Genomic DNA, 17,257 nt, shown 5'->3' with positions numbered 1-17,257 from the left:
AGACATGGGCGAGTCCATGAGGTTCACAAACTTTCTCTGCTTGCAGGACGATGGGACCTTGGAGTCGGGATCTCGGTGATGTAACGGGACGTTTGATGTTTTATTTACAGCGCTCACCACCTACTCACCGTCCGTGATTCCTTAAAGTTAGATCTCGGAGAGATTCTGCTCCTGCTCCGGTCCTCCAGTCCTCACCGGGAGATGTTTGTATCATGTACGTTCTTTTTTATTTATTACATTTTTAATTTATTTATTATTTTCCAAAAATAATCTGTCTGATGTGTCAAGGTCATTAGAAAACAAACAATTACTAATAATTTAATAATGGAATCAATATGATAGTGCCAAAGCCTCTAGATCAGGGGTGTCCAAACTTTTCTTGTTGGGGGGCAAATAGAGTAAAGAATACGCAAACACGGGGCCACAGGGTCTTTAGTAATAAAAGAAATAAAAATATAATCGAGCTCCCTGATTACTAACAATTAGACTTCCTGTTTATCTGAGTGACTGATGATCTATCATCCACAGTGTCGTGCAAACCAGTTTATATTTATATTTTTGTTTGTTTATGCATTTTCTCCCTTTTAGCGCGCCCAATTGCTCTGTCGTCTAGTTCTCGTTTCTTTGGATCCGCCGTGTTTATCCTAAAACTGGGGAACGTTAATGTAGGTGTGACGTTAATGTTTTGAGTCGGGGGAAGAAGACAGAGAGAGTTTTAGATTTGTTTTGTCTGAGAGCGCCACCCAGAGTTTAAACAGTTCAAGCTGATTTTAAAAAACCTGATTAATATTGGCACAACTTTAATTTGTAGAATCCCCCGCAAACCGTTTCAAAAATAGTAACAGGTCATGGTTTGGACACCCCTGGTCTAGGCTAATCTGGTGCAGATAAATTCCACATTTACTGATGAAGAGGAATGTAAACAAACAGGCTGCTCTCACTATTACAGACATGAGACACAGATGCGAGTCTCATGGTGTGTATTCAGGTTACGCCGTTCCTTGCTTTAATACAGTATACGGGGCGGCACGGTGGCTCTGTGGGTAGCACTGTCGCCTCACAGCAAGAAGGTCCTGGGTTCGATCCCCAGACGGGGCGGGGCGGTCCGGGTCCTTTCTGTGTGGAGTTTGCATGTTCTCCCCGTGTCTGTGTGGGTTTCCTCCCACAGCACAAAGACGTACAAGTGAGGTGAACTGTAGATACAGAATTGTCCATGACTGTGTTTGATATTAAACATGTGACTATACACTATATGGCCAAAAGTATTTGGACACCTGACATTGAGCTTGTCGGACGTCAAGAGAGCGAGTGACCTCTGTGTTCGCTCTTCTGAGGAGGCTTCTCACATGTGTGGAAATTTGTGCCAGTTCAGTCAAAAGAGCTGATTTGTGTGGCCGAGCACTGACATCGGTGTTCCGGTTCATCCCAAAGCTGAGTGGATTGATCTGAAGGCGGTAACTCAGTACCTACGCGTGCTTGGTGTGCTCGGCATGTTGGGTAGGGAAGTGATCTAATTGCACCTTTGTGCTGTGTTTGGCATTCATTCCTCGCTGTTGATCTCCCTCCCCGTTTCCTCTTACGCAATTCCCGCCGGATTCCTCCGAGACTAACGAGGCTGCATCTGTCTGCGCGGCTCCAGCGCTGGTGCGGTGATGATAACGACGCGGCACACTTCGCCGGGCTCCGTCAGCGCTAAAGCACCGCGGCGTGAAGAAATTGCCGTGAGGTGATCTAGCCGCCGCCGTCGAGCATCTGTGATGACTCAGCGCCACCCTCGGGCACCATTTGCATGATCAATAGCGGGATTAGTGTTGTGCAGAGGTGTTCGGAGGCAGGTGAAAACAAATAGCCTTGTTTTTTTTTTAGTTTCAAGGTCGATGCTAAAATAAAACTCCTAACCTCTCTGAGAAACGAATCCTTGACTGCTTATTGGCTTTTAATTTGTTCTAATTAATCCTGTATATATAAACATATATTATGTAAATATGAAAAGAAACCACAAACCCCCTCTTTCACCTTTTTGCACCCAGTTTGAATTTGCTTAATCTCATTGTGCACTCTGGCGCCCTCTGCCTGTCACAAGAGTGTTTAATCAGGGTGCATCTTTACTCCAGCCAGTGACGGATTCTTACAGAGAGTCTGTCTGTCTATATCTGTCTGTCTGTCTGTCTATTTATCTATAATCTATTATCTATCGGTCTGTCTGTCTGTCTAGCTATTTATTTATAATCTGTCTATCTTTATCTGTCTGTTTGTCTGTCTGTCTGTCTATCTATCTATCTATCCATCTATCTATCTATCTATCTTTCTATCTGTCTATCTAGCTATCTATCTATAATTTGTCTGTCTGTCTGTTTGCTATTTATCTATAATCTGTCTATCTATCTATAATTTATCTGTCTGTCTACCTTATCTTTCTGTCTCTCTATCTATTTACCTCTTTATCTATAATCTATCTATCTATCTATCTATCTATCTATCTATCTATCTATCTATCTATCTATCTATCTATCTATCTATCTATCTGTCTGTATGTCTATCTATCTATCTATCTATCTATCATCAGTCAGTCTGTCTGTCTGTGTATCTATTTGTCTGTCTGTCTATCTAACCATTAAAGAGAAAACCTGTCTGATCCTCTATGGAACCCCTGACATGCACATTTAGGACAGTGAGTTTTTGTTTTTATTCAAAACAACTTACAATCATTACTAAATACAATCCAGGCAATTCAGGGTTAAAGAGCCGTGCTTAGGGGTCCAACAGTGGCAACCTGGAATGGTGGGGCTTGAACCAGTGAGCTTCTGATTACTAGTCAAATACTAAATCGAGTCAAGTCATATATATTCAGCTCCCAGAATTCAGCCCTGGACCACTAGAGCTGACAGGGATGGACACAACCCCTGCGTTACTGGGACTGACAAATTTTGGCCACACTATTTTAATTACTCCAATGGATCAGAGATGACGCCTCTGGGACTGGTAGGTTCAGACACCAGATTAGCTTAAGTGGCACTGACAGGTACATCGAGAGGACCCGAGAGGCACAGAGGGCACTGACAGGTAACGAGGCCAAAACTCCGTAAATAGGACCGACAGGTACAAAGACCACACCGAAACCACAGGGACTGGCAGGTACAGATGCCAAGCCTCCTTTAAGTCGGACTGACAGGTACGAGGGGTACACTGGATTTACCAGGACTCAGTAGGATTAATACAGAAGTGTAACTGGCTTGTTATAACCAGTACATACAGATGTTGTAGATACAGAGTCGTGAGCTGGTGTGGCTGCTGGAAACGCCGGTGCCCAAGGCTGGGCTTACAAATGCAAAAGGTGCATTTAGGGGGCATATCAGTGCACCCTTAGCGCTGGTCCCAAGCCTGGATAACTAGGAGCGTTGCACCAGTAGGGGCATCCAGAGTAAAAACTGTGCCGAATCAAATACGTGGACAAACGATCCTGCCACAGTGGCGCCCCCTAATGGTAGTACCACAGTGGAGTCCAGAAACTCATAATCACATTTAAGAACCACATTTGCTTTTTTGGGGGACAGGAACAAAGACCAGTGTTGGGATTCTAAATGCTCATACTTTCAAATCTCAGCTCTGCTACTGTTTGACAGGGCGCCCCCAGGCGGGCACAACCGGCAGTGCCTGCAGCAGACAAAACTGGCCACTAGTCTGTTGTGTGGGAAAAAACCGGACTTAAAAATATAGGGGTGGGGTCTTTGATGCTGTGTAAGGACCTTGGATAGTTTCCCGAGGTGCCTGTACAGAAGTGGAGGAACGTGGAGATCAGCGTGTGACTCTCCATGTGCGAGACTGGACTTATGCGCAAATCCACCCAAGTACAGGCGAATAAGAAGGGGTCGATGGAGCGCACTCACATCGGAGGAAGCATGTGTCAGGTGAATATACCCTCCTCGGATGTGATTGAGGTCCTAATTCGCTATGACAAATTGGAAGAAAATGTGTAAATAAAATAGTACAAACGTCTGGGAATCTTTACACCCTTAATGGTTTTCTTCCATAAAAATCAGGGTGATTAAACCACCACTAGTCCCTGTTCTCTGGTCTGTCGCAGTAGAGGAACGTCTTCTGCACGTCTCGAATTTGCCCGCAGCACGTCGCAAAACACTTTCCCCGTCGCAGAAACATAAAGCAGAGGAAAGAAAAGCTCTAACGCGAGCTCTCTGTGTTCCGCAGCGTCTCGGGCTTCATCGCCTTTTACAACCTGTTTCATTTTCAAAGGAGGCTCTCCGGTAATTCTCTTATTAAGATCTTTCTCCATATCCCACATTCTGAGCTTCTTTAATGTCCCTTAATCCACTTCTGGTGGCACGCTTCACGGCCCGCGCCGGTTCTTCCACCCTCCGATTAAGATGGAAGGATCTGAACGGCTCGGCGACGCTCTGTGCTCACGCCGCATCGATTCGCAAACTGATTACAGATTCCGGGCTTCTTTTTTTCCCCTTTTTGCTGAGATGTGCAGAACGCCGGAGAGAAACGGGAGGAGGGAGGAGATCAGGAAAATAGAACAGAGGAGGAGAACGATTCAATCCAGGCAGAGAAAGAAGCGAGGACGGCGGCCGGGAAGGAGGACGAGCGACTGATGAGAGAGAATGTACTGAGACGGCAAAATTGATGGTGTGGAGACTAAAATGAAATGTAATAATTAACTAATCATTTTGATCATGCTGGTGCTTAAACATAATGTATACATGTAGGTAAAATATTTGGACACCTGTCCATGGGCTGTCGAACGTCCAATTTCATTAACATATGGTACTGAAACAGAGTGACCTCTGTGTGATCTTTTACAGCTAGAACAACAGCCGCTCTTCTGAGAAGGCTTTCACAGAACTTTGTAGTATGTCTGTGGGAATTTGCAGCAATGAGAGAGAGATACCGTTTGAGAGACTCTAAAGAACCCATCATTCCCCCTAATCCAACACCGAAGTGTACCCACCGTGACCCTGACCAGGATAAAGCGCTGGTAAATCAGACCATGAATGCTGGGATCCAGGGTTTGAATCCCCTGCTGTGCTGTCAGCCAGTCGGGCACCAGAATGCAGACACGATTGGCTGTGGACGGTGGAGGGGTGTCTTGGCTGTGTTACTGCATTGCACCAAGCGATTCCTGATCCACCGTGACCCTGACCAGGATAAAGTGGTCTGCCAGCACGAGTGCAGTTTTAAATCATGGCTGCAGGTTGCAGGTAATTTAACAGCAATTCCAGCAAATCCAGGACGCGCTGAGGCCTCACGGGCGAGGCAGCCGCTTTTCATGGTTTGTTTAGAGACGCTGCCAGGTGGATGAGTGAAGATGGATGAAGCCTCAACACCCCCCCGCCCCCAAACCCTCGCGCCCACCCGAGGCTGTGTGCTTCTGCTCTGCCAGCGCTCAAGGTCAGCCAACCTGGAGCAGAATGGCACGGGATGAGGGATACGAGGGTGGGGGTGTTAGGAGGGGCAGTCAGGATCAGGATTAGTGTTCAGACTGAAACGTTAAGAGGAAAACCTTTATTCTTTAACGTTGGGTGATTTTAAAACACCCCCGAGGGCGCCTGCGCAGTGAGATGGGGGTTAATAATCCGTACGCGATACGGATCCCCATATGAACTGGAATCATGCAGGTGGAAAGAGTGGAGGACCGCAGCGATAGAGGCTGGAGTGATGGATATAACTACATTGGGGGAAAATTGGGAAGAAAGTGTATAAATAGAATAGAGGGGGGTAAAAAACAACCCCCCCGTTCTTCGTGATGTCCATCAAACAGGGGTGTAGGGTGAGTTTGGGGCTTAAAATGCAAGACATCAAGCAACAAGTGTCAAAGAATGGAAGCGTGGACACACAATAGGACACGCGAATATAGATCTGGATGCGATTTATCTTTTTATCTACTTCTGCCCATTCAGCTCCTCCTATTCAATTCTGCTTTTCTTTCTCTCCCCGAAGTCTCGCCTCGTCTCGCCTCCTGTATCGTCCTCCTCGTGCCTCGTCGTTCCTTATTCAATACTCTTTCTCTATCCAATTTTCTCTAAGCTCCCCTCACGGCCCCCCTCGCTCTGTTCAATCTCGATACTGTCAGTTTGCGGCGTGCTCCTCTCCCTCTTAGCCATTGATCACAGTGGCAGCGCCCGTGTGTGTGTGCGCGCGCGAGCGTGTGTGTGTGCGCGTGCTACAAGGGTGGCACATCAAACACTTTAATTACACAGAAGCTTGTTGGTGGCGCGGGGTGCGAGTGCCAGTCATGTTCCAGCGACAGGATGGTGGCAACACACACACACACACACGAATCAATATGAAGGTGCGCGGGTTTACCTGTGAACCTACACGGCTCATCTTTGCTATGCGATGTGTTTTATCTAGTGCGCGCGGCAGTGCATTAGCTAAGTAAGCTCGTGTTTATAGCGCTGCAAAACACACACACACACACACACACACACACACACACACACACGTTCAGTCATGTTTACAAATTACCCGCATTAACATGTGTGTAATGGCACCATGTTGTAAACGATCGCTCGCAGCAATGCTGTGTGTGTATTCAGCTCATGCGGACGCAGTAAATGCATGCATGCATGGGGGCGGCTATACTGCACAATAACACTTACACATCCAGAAGAAAAGGTTAGAGATTACTAGATGCGTCTCTGCATTAGGATATTAGGAGGCCAGTGTGTCACATATCATTAAAAACTCGAAATTCGAGTTCGAATCTCAGCTCTGCTACCAGTCGACTGGGCGCCCCCTAGCGGGCACAATCGACAATGCCTGCAGCAGTGGGTGGGGTCTTCAACGCTGTGTAAGTACCCGCCTCCACTTCTGCTTTACACTAATGAGGTGCGTTTGTGTTTGGATTCATTGAGCATGTCGGTTTGTGTGTGGTTTCAGTGACGAGCCGGATGGGGCGGTCAGCACTCATCAGAGATGTTCACAGGGCATAAAATACGAGTCCGAGTCAAGTCACGAGTCAATATAATAAACACAAAACATATATTGTAAATGTAGTGTACAAATAAACAAATAATCTGTAAGTTCATATAAAAAACAACAACAGATTAGCGAGTGTATTTAGTCGTTTTACTTCGTGCCTTTACTTTCCTAGATACCAGTTAAAAGCTTAAACGGACGTTTTGTTTTCATTGCAAATTACGGCACAGCGACCAAATTCCAAAACGCAGCAAAATATCCATAACCGCTGCTTACCTGAGCTTCTGTTCTTCCAGATGCTATTACATTTATAAGCATGTGTCCCATTAGGAATAAAATCCGTTATTTTGTAAATCTGCTTATAATTAAAAACCTCCAAACTTTTCCCGGTTGTGAAGTAAAACAGGAAGTCGTTAGAAAGCCAAATGAGCGTTTCATTACCGCGTCATCTGTGTGATGCTGCAAACTGAATAAATGCAAATACAATTACAATCAGAAGCTCTGATTGGTTCAGAAAGCGGTTCTTACAATCATTAGCGCCAATTCTGTAGGAGCGTTCCATTCACATGATCTGTTACTGTGAAGTGCACTAGGTAGGGTATTCCACCATTATAAGTAGGGAGCGACGCTTCATCACTACGCCGGAAGCTGGCTGGAACATTTAGCCACTGGGTGCATTGCGGGTTAAGACGGCCAGAGCGTTATTAGAGTGACACAATCAGAATGAGGTCGGATCATATATATATATATATATATATATATATATATATATATATATATATATATATATACAGTATAATTGTCACACATAATTAATGTTGCTGACTTTTGTTGTCCACAAGTCATTTTATGCAGTGAGTCACGAGTCCAAGTCATTTGAAACGAGTCCGAGTCGAGTCTGAAGTCGCTGTGTGTGCAGACTCGAGTCCTCATCTCTGGTGCTCATACAGAGTTTATTCTGCCCACCAGGCTTTCTGTGCCACTGATGCCACTGGAAACTAATACAGGCGCCTTGATTGGTCAGCAGAGGCCGCACTTGCACCGGCGACAAAAAACCTCGTGTCAGTCACTGTCCCATCTCCTACAGACTCACGGCCAACCGTGTGTCTGTGTAGGTGCCCGGCTGACCGATAGCAGAGCTATTTTAACCACATCTTTTGTTGTGTTACCCCGAGGTTAAAGACTGCACGACGAGACTGCCGTGCAGACAATGCTGCTCCAGCTAGATGTGATGGAGACCTGGCTTGTTTGCACCGAAGATGTCAAGAACTCACTACGGACTTTATCACAGACAAATAATGAAGACAACTCCAAATATTTTTTGCTAGTTATAACTTAGTTTCATTTCATTTTGTGTATGTATGATTTGTGTGAATCCTATTTATTTAAATTATCCTTCAGGCCACAGAAGGAGGACGGAGGTCCCTGCTGAGTCTGGTTCCTCTTAGGGTTTCTTCCTGTAATTTTAAGGGAGTTTTTCCTTGCCACTGTCGCCCTTGGCTTGCTCAACAAGGGTTTGGTCTGTAGGTCCTGGATTCTGTAAAGTTGCTTTGAGACGATGTTCATTGTTATTTTTTTTTTTTATACACCAGTGCCCCTCATACCACTACAGTAAATGCAGGAAAGAGTGGACATTTCCTCACATCCAGTTTTTTCATGCACACACTGGTGCTAAACGTCCAAAAATAAGATGGTCCATGTCACCATTTCTATAATCTGAGAAACGTCATGCCAGAGACAGGCTCGGATGATCTGGGACCGAACAAGATGGCCATGATTGATGTCTTCTCGCTTTACCAGTCGGCACAGTGAGCGCTGGCAGACTGGGCTTCACTCCACTGGATTCACACATACACACACACACACACACACACACACACACACACACACACACACACATACACACACACACACACACCAGGGAGAACATCACTGTCATTCAACCTAAATGCTGGAGCGAGAGCGCTTTGCTCTGAAATTCTCCCTCCGGGCACGAGTTCCCCTCCACAGTACTGAAATCAAGAAAACCTCCCTCAGATCTGCTCAGGATTTAAGAAGAGGAGTCAAACCGGCTCACCACTCCTCTATATACACCAATCAGTCATAACATTAAAACCACCTCCTTGTTTCTACACTCACTGTCCATTTTATCAGCTCCACTTACCATATAGAAGCACTTTGTAGTTCTACAATTACTGAATGTAGTCCATCTGTTTCTCTGCATGCTTTGTTACCCCCTTTCATGCTGTTCTTCAGTGGTCAGGACCCCCACAGGACCACAACAGAGCAGGTATTATTTAGGTGGTGGATCATTCTCAGCACTGCAGTGACACTGACATGGTGGTGGTGTGTTAGTGTGTGTTGTGCTGGTATGAGTGGATCAGACACTGCTGGACTGAGAATAGTCCACCAACCAAAAATATCCAGCCAACAGCACCCCGTGGGCAGCGTCCTGTGACCACTGATGAAGGTCTAGAAGATGACCGACTCAAACAGCAGCAATAGATGAGCGATCGTCTCTGACTTTACATCTGCAAGGTGGACCAACTAGGTAGAACAGTAAGTGGACACGGTGTTTAAAAACTCCAGCAGCGCTGCTGTGTCTGATCCACTCATACCAGCACAACACACACTAACACACCACCACCATGACAGTGTCACTGCAGTGCTGAGAATGATCCACCACCTAAATAATACCTGCTCTGTGGGGGTCCTGACCATTGAAGAACAGGGTGAAAGCAGGCTAAAAAGGTATGTAGAGAAATTGATGGACTACAGTCAGTAATTGTAGAACTACAAACTACAAAGGTTCAGTGGGTTCTGGGTTTGATTCCCAGGTGGAGTGGGTCAGATCCTTTCAGTGTGCATGTTCTCCCCGTGTCAGTGATGTCGCGATGTGAGGAGCCTTTCCAGCTGCTGGTACCGCTGAGCTGCTTCACTGTGAAAGTTACTGTAGCGTTTTCATCTGGCTAATTCACTGATTTAAAAATCAAAAATTTGTTTGATTGTATAAACAAAGCAAGAGAACAAAGAAAAACTCGAGACAGAAAGGTATTTATATCCCATAATGCTCTCTGACTGACAGATTCCATCTTGCACCCAGAACGGCACGCCGAATCTCAGCACGTCAATGCCGATTTCACAGATGGAGCACGTTCGGGATTCAGACACGAGGGACAAAGAGCAGCGGAGGACAAAAAGACCAGAAAGAAAAAAACGAAAATTATTGATCAGACAAAGACGTTGCGAGTGATTACAGCATAAAAGAGAAGATGCAGAGAGGCATTTATGAGATTAAATTAAATATTGATCAGCAGAATGAAAAAGTGCAGAGGGAAAAGTTTCAAACCGTGACAGAATGTCTGCGGGGATCAAAAAGAATAGAAAAGAAAAGACGATAAAGAACGTTCGTATTTGGTTTCTTCATCTTTAAGAACCACTTCATTCTGACCGGGGTCACTGTGTGTCCAGACCAACCATAACCGCCGGGAGCAATCGAGGAACATGCCAATTAATCAGTGGGTAACATTAATTGCCCACTATGTGGAGTACCCAGAGGAGAACATTTCAAACTTCTCAAGAGACCAAAGGTGAGGTTCAAACCCGGGTCCCAGGGACCCTGCACGGCTGCAACACTCAGAAACACAGAGCTGCTGGTAGGAGATAGACACGAGGAACTGTGTGGATTACTGAACGCCTGTGTGAGACATTTATAAGGACGATACCTAAAATCACAGCTACACAACATGACCAAAAGTAATTGGACGCCTGACCATGAGCTTGTTGGACGTCTCATTTCAAAAACAAAAGGTATTAAACAGGTAGAGTGACCTCTGTGTGATCTTTCTGCTAGAATAACAGCCGATCTTCTGAGAAGGTTTCTGACAAGACTTTAAAGTATGGTACAGTATGTCTGTGGGAATTTCTGCCCATTCTTTCTAAGGGTGACAGTATTTGTATGGCTGGGCACTGATGTTGATGTTCCAGTTCATTCCAGAGCTGTTGAGTGTACTCTATGCAGGACACTAAAGTTTCTTCAAGTCTTTATAGTGCTCACTTTGAAAGGGCCTTCCCTAAACTGTTGCTGCAAAGTTGGAAGCATATATTTCCTTTTATATCATTGATTCATTCCATCTGTTAGCGATTGAAGTGGATGTAGAAGGGGTGTCCCAATACTTTTGTCCATGTGACCACGGCTTTCCTCCAGGTATGCCAGAGTCTACCCACCTACCCTACCCCCCCCCCCCCCCCACACACACTTCTCAAAAGCATGCAAAAGGTGGATTGGCTTTGTTAAACGATGACCTGCAATGAATTGTGCCTGGTGTTTCAAGTCTGAAATCTGATCAGCATAAAGCAGCCTTTAAAAATAAAATATAAAATTAATAAAACCTTTTTACAGAGACTTTCAGAGATTAAAAAGTGCGAGTGATCACATTTATTCGTGTTAATATTTTACTTTTGCAAATCTGACAGCCGTCGGACGCAATGAAGGCGCTCGCTCGACTCCCAGGCGTATATTAGGGTTCGAGGGGAAGATAGAAAGTGAATAAGTGGAAAGAAACGTAGTGAGAGTTATGAGTCTAAATTAAATATTGATTGCAAATTAAAGGCTTTTTTTTTTACCACAGTACAATAAATCTGCTCATTCCACTCAAAGCGGTAAAGCAGCTGGAAGAGTGGGTGCCGCACGTCAAGATGAAGTAGATCCTGAAAATCTGGGTTCTTAAGTCAAGTCAAGTCAAATTTATTTACATAGTGCTTTTTATAATATACATCGTCTTAAAGCAACTTTACAGAATCCAGGACCGACAGACCAAAACCCCCGTTGAGCAAGCAGAGGGCGACAGTGGCAAGAAAAAACTTCCTTAAAATTACAGGAAGAAACCTTGAGAGGAACCAGAACTCAGGAACTCAGCAGGGACCTCTGGTCACCGCCTGTTAGGAGTTTGGTATGCTCTCCTGGTGTCTATATGTCTTCCAGAACATGCAGAAGGTGGACTGGCTGCTCTGAATTGTTCCTCAGTATTTCCAAGAATGGGCATCTTCTCCAAAATGAAAATTATTGGTGCATGATGGGCGTGTCCTGCTTGCTTTGAAGCTCTTTTTGATTTGGTTTGATAATATTACCTATTCATTTGGAACCCATTCATATTTTTGAACTAGCTACACCTAAACTAAAAGTATCTGGACGCCTGACCATGAGCTTATTGAACATCCCATTTCAAAAACACTCATTTTCTTAACTGCTTATCCAATTAGAGTCTCACAGGGGAGGTTGCTGGAGCCTATTCCAGCTTTTCAATGGGCGCAAGGCACACAGTAACACCCTGGATGGTGTGCCAGTCCATCGCAGGACAGACATGCATACACACACACACATTCACCTATAGGGCAATTCAGTGTCTCCAATTAACCTGACTGCATGTTTTTGGACTGTGGGAGGAAACCGGAGCTCCCGGAGGAAACCCACACGGACACGGGGAGAACATGCAACACTGGAGACACTGGAGTTTCTTTACACTGAGCTTTTCTTGCTTTGTGCACAGGGGACAGTCATGCTGGACCATGACCTTCCCTATACTGTTGCTGCAAAGCTGTAAGCATATACGTTAGATTTACATTATAAATCTTATTAATTTATTAATAAGGGCTTAAAGACGTGCATTAAACAATAAAAGGGGTGTCCCAATACTTTTGTCCACATAATGTAAAATCGGTCAGCTAGAGCTCCAGATTGGCAATTTAATTGATATAATAAATTTATAAAGTACTTCGCATAATTAGATATTAACAAAATATTAAATATTAACAATATTATCCAGAAATATCGGGTCGTTTCTTTTCCCTTTAACTCCAGAAATCTGTCAGTGACTCACACTGGTAATTGTGCCAGTAATTTGGAGACATAAATCAGGTTTTATGTGTATGTACCGTTTTGTAACGTTTGTTTTGGGAGCTTGTTGGGAAATTATCCTGCTTTTCAACCCGTTTGCTAGTGAATTAGGTACAATACACAGCCAAAAGTATGTGGACATGAGCCATGTGCATTAATATAGAGTTGATTTCCCTCTGTGTAACTGAAACGTATTCTGGAACATGTTGGGGGATTAAAATTCATTCATTCATTTTCTTATCCGCTTATCCAATTAGGGTCTTGGGGGGTGCTGGAGCCTATCCCAGCTTTTCAATGGGCGTAAGGCACACAGTAACACCCTGGACGGGACGCCAGTCCATCGCAGGGCAGACACACACACACACACACACACACACACACACACACACACACACACACACATACACAACCATTGGCGGTCACTGAAGCAAAGCTGTGTTCTATAAGTCAGGGATTCACATTTAAGAGGGTATAGTTCACACTAACCACCTTAAGTCCTTATCTGTGAGAAGTTTCACTGTAACGAAGGTTGTTTCCAATGAGAAACGGATCTAAAGAGAAGCGAGAGCAAGTTTAGCTGATAATAAAGCAGGGACCGGACATTACAGTGGACAGATGCTTGGCTGCAGCGGGGTATTGACGAGACTCCAGACCCCTGCTTCGACTGTCATCTGCGGTCAGTGGGAGGCTGAGGATGACGAGGGAAGGAAGAAAACGGGGCAAAACAGAGCAGCAGTGTAAAATTTAGTGGGAATCATCCACTCATCCATGTCAGTCTGGTTAGAAAGGTGTGATCACGGGTGTGGATGAGTGTGTTGAATGTAGCACCTAGTACAGAGTCGTATTTCATTTTGCATTCACTAAGAGAATTTGGATCAATAGGTAGACTTCATTTTTCTGAAAACACACATTCGAAGTACCTAAAATAAATGTGATTGTTATTTTATTTATTTATTTATTTATATTTTAACCCTTACAGAAAGGACCTGGATCATTCCACCTGGGAATCGAACACAGAACCTTCTTACTGTGAGGCAACAGTGCTACCCACCGCCCCCTGTTTTAAAACACTCACTCACTCTCTTACTTTCTTAATCGCAGACACACACACACACACATTCAGCTATAGGGCAATTCAGTGTCTCCAATTAACCTGACTGCATGTTTTTGGACTGTGGGTGAAAACCGGAGCTCCCAGAGGAAACCCTTCCAGAAAGGACCCAGACCACTTTACCTGGGAATCGAACCCAGGACCTTCTTGCTGTGCTACCCACCGTGCCACCCAGGGAATTGTTAACATTTTGGCTTTTTGTTAGTGTGAAAAACGCTTTACAGTGCATGAGTGTAACGGGTAGAGGCTCACCTTAATACATTAATAATTTTGCTTAATATTGCAATTTGTAAATATCATTACTGATAATGATCCTGCTTTTTCTTTGTTAGTTTCTTAAAATGGAGAGTTGCAACACAGCTAGTCATGATGTTTGGGAAATGAAAATGTCTCCTTATTGGCAGAAAATGTTTCTATTTCTCTGGTTGGGACTTTAGCCCACCAAATTAAGAGCTGGACTTTAATCTGATTAAATATCACCCAGATAATCTGGAAACAAATGTTGTAAACCAAATTTATTTGAAAAACATCGCAATATCACTCAGTGCTAGCTAACAGGGAAACAATGAACACAGCCATCCAGCGCGGGAAACGAAGTCGGCTGTGCTGTAGAGCCTGAGGTAAACAGACGGCGTGTGATTAAACAACACAGTACCGGAGAAATCCTCTCTATCTGCGAACGCGATCAGCCCTCGGATGTCCGACAGCACTGATCGGTTCTGTTTCTCTTTAATAACGCTCATCCCTCGTTTAATCTCGAAATTAAAAGGCGGATCGCACCGAACCGGCTTCTTCTTACAACGTGCACAGACTAGGCACAGAGTTGCGGCACCAGCCTGGCTTTAATGCTTCCACACAGCTGATCACAATGATTGCTGATTAGTATTAGGACTCTGGGGTGTGAACTAAGTCCTCAAACATACACCAGCCTCGCCCACACCTTCCTCTGCTGTACCGGGACGTTACAATGAGAACTGAACTCTGAATGCAATGCACTACAGTTGGGTTCATCCCAGCTAACAAAATTACATTCTATGTAATGAGGGTTACACTTGATAAAATACAACTTGTGTTGAAGCAATTTGGTGAATAATTTAAAAGCTATTGAAGTTAATAATATGCTGAATACTTTAAATGCTATTGAAGTTATGAATAAAAATCTGTTTTTTATTATGTAAAAAAGGGTAAAAGTGTCAGTATAATAGTTGTAGTATATAATGTGGGTTACACTTGATAAAATACAACTTGTTTTAGTGAAATTTGATGAATATTTTAAAAGCTATTGAAGTTATTATTATGCTGAATACTTTAAATGCTATTGAAGTTATGAATAAAAATATGTTTTTTATTATGTAATAAAGGGTAAAAGTGTCAGTTTAAGAGTTGTAGTATGTAATGTCGGTTACACTTGATAAAATACAACTTGTTTTGGAGCAATTTGATATCACACACATACTCCTTTAAATTTTTGTTAATTTAAAAACATTAAAAGAACGTTCATATAACGTTACACATCAAACAGAACATTTATCAAGGTCACATAACGTTTATAGAATGTTCTATTAACGTTATTGTGAGAACGTTTGCTTATAACATTAGGAGAACTTTTACATAACGTAAGTGAAAGTTGTGGGAACGTTCCCTGTTAGCTGGGATGGTGTATTAGTGCAGTGGTTCTCGACCAGGGGGCAGCAAGTCCAAAGTGGGGTACTTTTGCTTTGTATTAAAGAACAGAAAATCAATAGGCTGTATGAGCGATTACTTGTGATGTCATATAAATATACACTGATCAGCCATAACATTAAAACCACCTCCTTGTTTCTACACTCACTGTCCATTTTATCAGCTCCACTTACCATATAATTTAGAAGCATTTTGTGGTTCTACAATTACATTTAACTTATGTATTAGTTATATATTAATCTCTTACTGTGGGAATCCCCCAGCCTTAGGCTATATAAATGCACTTTTGACTAAACAGGCACACATTCCAACAGATATACTGTCCTTCAGAGTCTCGTGAGAAGCCTTCTCAGAAGAGCGGATGCTCTTCCAGCTAAAAGATCACACAGACGTCGCTCTACTTGAATACAATTCGCTTTTGAAATGGGACGTCCATCACACACACACACACACACACACACAAAAGCTTGCGTCTTTATTTCTATGTACATATTTCTATAGATAAAATCCTCCCGCCTGCATTTTTACCCGCCTTTGAGGATCGACTTTGGCATTCAAGGTTCTTCTTTCACAGCGTTGTTCTAGCAGGCAGGAAAATATAATGTGTTTAACGTGAATTCACTAATAAAGTGTGTGTGTGTGTGTGTGTGTGTGTGTGTGTGTGTGTGATAGTTGAAATTGTATTAATTCTTCCCCTATTTTCTATTTTTCCTTTACTTTCGGCTGCTCCCTTTAGAGGTCACCACAACAGATCTGCGTCTCCATCTCGCCCCGTCCTGAACATCCTTCTCTGTCACGCCCGACCACCTGCATGTCCTCCACCGCACCCACCTCATCCAGCGCATCCTCCTCGATTTCCTGGATTCCTTTTACTGGCTGTTCCTGAATGCAGCTGCATGAAGCGTCTGTGTCAAAACGCACATCATGTTGAAGATGCGATCTGGTGATTTTTTTTTTCTCCCTTTCATGTTTCTGTCAAGAGGCCACGTGAGCATCGTGTCAGATACTTCTGATAAGAAATGCCAGCCGGTGCCATTTCGACACGCCAACGCTGGCATCCTTTTCCGTACAGACAGATGTTTCATAACATAAGCGCTCGGTTTTGGTGAAAATGACGTTTTTTAGCATTTAGCAGATGCTTTTATCCAAGGTGACTTACAGTAATGTGACAGTTTATAGTCTGAGCAATTGAGGGTAAAGGGCCTTGCTCAGGGTCCCAACAATGGCAACCTGGCAGTAGTGGGGCTTGAACCAGCGTTCTTTTGTTTACTAGTCCAGTACCTTAACCACTAAGCTACAACTGGAATGATATTAAAATGTTTTTTTAAGAGGATTCACCCATTCACCTATTGGGCAATTCAGTGTCTCCAATTTACCTGACTGCATGTTTTTGGACTGTGGGAGGAAACCGGCGCTCCCGGAGGAAACCCACACGGACACGGGGAGAACATGCAAACTCTGCACAGAAAGGACCACCTCGCCTGGGGATCGAACCCAGGACCTTCTTGCTGTTTCAAAAACAAATGCTATTAAAACAGAGTGAACTCAGTGTGTGATCATTTCAGCTACAACAACAGCCTTTTCACAAGACTTTGAAGTGCAGTATGTCTGTGGGAATTTGTGCCGAT

This window comes from Trichomycterus rosablanca, chromosome 23 (genome assembly GCF_030014385.1).
Source record: "Trichomycterus rosablanca isolate fTriRos1 chromosome 23, fTriRos1.hap1, whole genome shotgun sequence".
Taxonomy (NCBI): Eukaryota; Metazoa; Chordata; class Actinopteri; order Siluriformes; family Trichomycteridae; genus Trichomycterus; species Trichomycterus rosablanca.
This window is presented reverse-complemented; position numbering follows the sequence as displayed.